This window comes from Cynara cardunculus, assembly GCF_001531365.2.
Source record: "Cynara cardunculus var. scolymus isolate 2C chromosome LG 2, CcrdV1, whole genome shotgun sequence".
Classification (NCBI taxonomy): Eukaryota; Viridiplantae; Streptophyta; class Magnoliopsida; order Asterales; family Asteraceae; genus Cynara; species Cynara cardunculus.
Genome location: NC_037529.1, coordinates 35964181 through 35967490, shown reverse-complemented (window position 1 = coordinate 35967490; position 3310 = coordinate 35964181). Strand labels below are relative to the sequence as shown.

Sequence of the window (3310 nt, the reverse complement as noted above, 5' to 3'; positions counted from 1 at the left end):
ATAGAAGTTTGACTTTGACTTTGCTTTGTTAGGTTGACCATATAAATAGGTTAATCTTTGTAATTTGATTGTGAGAGGAGCTCATTTGTAATAATTCATACGTAATGAGAGTTTGACTGAGCTTTACAAGTTTGACATTTTCTCTCAAGATTCATATCATGTTCTTGAATGCAATATCAAGATTCTGCCATTGTTGTGAAGTAAATGAAGATTGATTAGTGAAATAGGACTCACATCCTTCAAATCAGACTTCAATATATGTATAAATCTTATAAACTGCCCTTCGTCATGTGAAAGTCAATGTTTGAAAATTAGTCCTTAAGAAAGTGAATATTTGAAAATTACTTCTGCACGTCTGAATTTATAACTGAAGCCGTAAATGTTGTACACCACGTTCATACTTGGACGCGGACGGGTTACACAAACTCAGAATTTTCATTAATTCGTAAATTCAAAATTTAAATCGTCGTGGAGTATAATCCCCATAAAATCGGGAATTTTAAGTGTGGGTTTAAATTGTGATTCAATTTCCATGCTCCTCGCTACTCACATTGCCAACTTTGCTCAACGTCAAACCTGAACAATCAAAATCAATTGCAAGTCTTCTGTGAGGAATGATAACTTCTTTCAATTAACCTACTTTTAAATTTTCATTAATTAATACATATTTTTTCCTTCTACAGATTAGTGGCTATTAACAATATTACATTCACTGAAGATCTTGACAAACAGAAGGATGATTTCACTGTCAAGGTTCGAATTGTTAGATTGTGGAAGCAACCGGTGTTTAAAAACCCGGATGAAATATACTCCATTAAAATGATATTAATGGATGAACAAGTAAATTCTTATATCTTTTTGAAGCTTTAGTATTGAAAGCATGATATTGAATTATTTTTTAAACTGTCTAAAATCTTCACATCATCAGTACTCATTGATTTTTCATTTTTATGATCTTAGGGCACCAAAATACAAGAAAATGTCCTGCAAAAATGGGTTCCTAAGTTCAGGAACTTACTTCAAGAAGGGGTTGCAGTTTTGTGACAGCCGTCAAATTCGAACTACCAGGTTAGCTCTTATTAAGTTTGTATTAGTGTTATTGAAGATAATTTATAAGATTAGGAGTTAGTTAGGTTAGTTTGGTCGAAAAATTTCTAAGAGATTCCGGCAGTTGCTTAGAAAGTCCGGTTCCGACCCGAAATTATCTGAAACGTCCTATAATGCTCTAATTTATACCCAATTTATATAAAACACTAAGTTTTAGTGTTTTAAATATAAAACATTTTTATTTAAATGAATTTAGCCATCATGGGTTTTTAATTTGAAGAAAAATGTCAATATTGAGAAAAATGACATTTTAGCATTTTGGGCTTTGGTTTTTTTTTTAAAAAAATATATAGAGGTTGGGCTTGGGCTCCCATGGCTGGCCCCTCCCCCTTTTCCCTCCCTTAATCCACATATAAATACTTTAGCTTTTCACCATTTCCTCATTTTTCTCCTTTCAAATTTTAAACTCCTCTCCTCTCTCTCTCCCTAAAACTCAAGGGTCACTTTGAGACCATCTTCATCCTCTACCTTTTCAGCCGAATTTCACTTCTTCTCTTCATCAAATTAGCAAGGGTTTTGAAGCTACTACACTCCTTTCATCATCAATCAAGGTAACATCTTCCTCTCCCTCTTTTTCTTGTAAATTTTGGGAGAAAACACACTTTTTATGCATTCTTTATCTACTATCTTCTAACCTCCGAAAATTCTGAGTTTTAAGGAGAGATTACACACCAAAAACATGTAAAAATGTTCATATGATGGTGGTAATCTATGACCCAAACATTAGAACTCAAGAAGATAGGTAGAATCATGATTTTATGTGAGTTTGTTTCTTAAAAATGTCATTTTTAGATGCTGACAGRTTATGTGCATGTGCACAAATCGTCTATATCTTGTAAATGGCATGTTCAAATGTTATGAGATTTCTTTTAAAAGTTTATTTATTGAGTTGGGGTTGTAATCCAATTGGTCTCACTCAAAAACATTGAGTTTTGACCCCCCCCCCAAATACTCAAAACATTATATATGTGCATCTGACAGTTTTTCAGTAGGTAAACCTTAATTTAAACAGCCATAACTCTCTAGATAATCATTCAAAATCGTTGATTTTTCTTCTGGATGTTAGTTTAATGAGTTACCTTTCAAATGCCATCGATTTCATTCAATATTGTGGTTATTTGTGGTTCTAACTAATCAAAACAAAGTGAACATGCAATCTGCCCGAATCTGACAGATTTGTATATGTATATTCCAATGACCATATATCTTTCAAAACTTGATGAAAAAGGATGATTCTTCTTTTGAGAGTTAACTATATGGGTTATCTCTTGCATGCAAGTGGAATAACATGAAATTATGGAGTTTTGATCTCCAAACACCTAAAACTCTATAGGTTTGCAAACTGTGAAACCACCAGTAGGTAACTCCTACTTTGTATGCTAATATCTCTCTACTTATTTGTTCTTAGTGTATGATTCTTCTTCTAAAATGTTHTTTTATGASTTAGGATTCATATGAATCCAGTTTCACTCAAAAATATGAAGTTTTGAGGCATTAACCAATTTAATTAAGTTAAGTGTGCAATCTGTCAACTAATGACAGATGTGTGCATGTAACTTTATGGTACATATCTTCCTCTTAATTCATCCAAAATGAGTGATTTTTTGGTTTGAAAGTTTCTTATAAGTGTTAAGTTTATAATCCAACTTGAATTTCTGCAGAACACTTAGTAGAACTCTTTTAAGGAGTGTTTTACTATCATGGTGTAATCTGTCATATCAGTTGTGATAAGTTGTATTGCATAAATTATTTGAATCATTATTGCATGTCCAAAATACATGAAATTTGGTCACAATGACTATAACTCAGTGCTATAGCCCATGTAAAAAGATAGGAAATTATCTCATTTTAGATGTCTCTTTAATTTGATCATTTTAGGTATCATTAGTTTCTGCCCAAATATGAGATTTTGGGATTAGTTGATTTTTGTAAAATTTTGATCTTTTTATTGGACTATAGCATTGCTTCCGGTATAAATTAATACATTAACGAGCATATGGACATTATGTATATTTGGACTATGGATAATCGTATGGGACATAAGTAGACAAGTATGGACTTACGACTTATTAAACCCCATAAGTAGTGTTAAATCCATAAGTGATGGTTTTGGATATTCCTCTTTGATAGGGAATCGTTGAACTAGTGTGGTGATCGGATCGTATCTCTAATTTGCAGAGCATTGCAAAAGTGTGAGTTTCAC

General features: G+C 32.3%; 1 pseudogene; it reads left to right on the top strand.

Annotated features, from left to right (window-relative positions):
* LOC112506065 overlaps window positions 1–3310 on the top strand; it is a 21783-nt pseudogene that overhangs the window by 7531 nt on the left and 10942 nt on the right.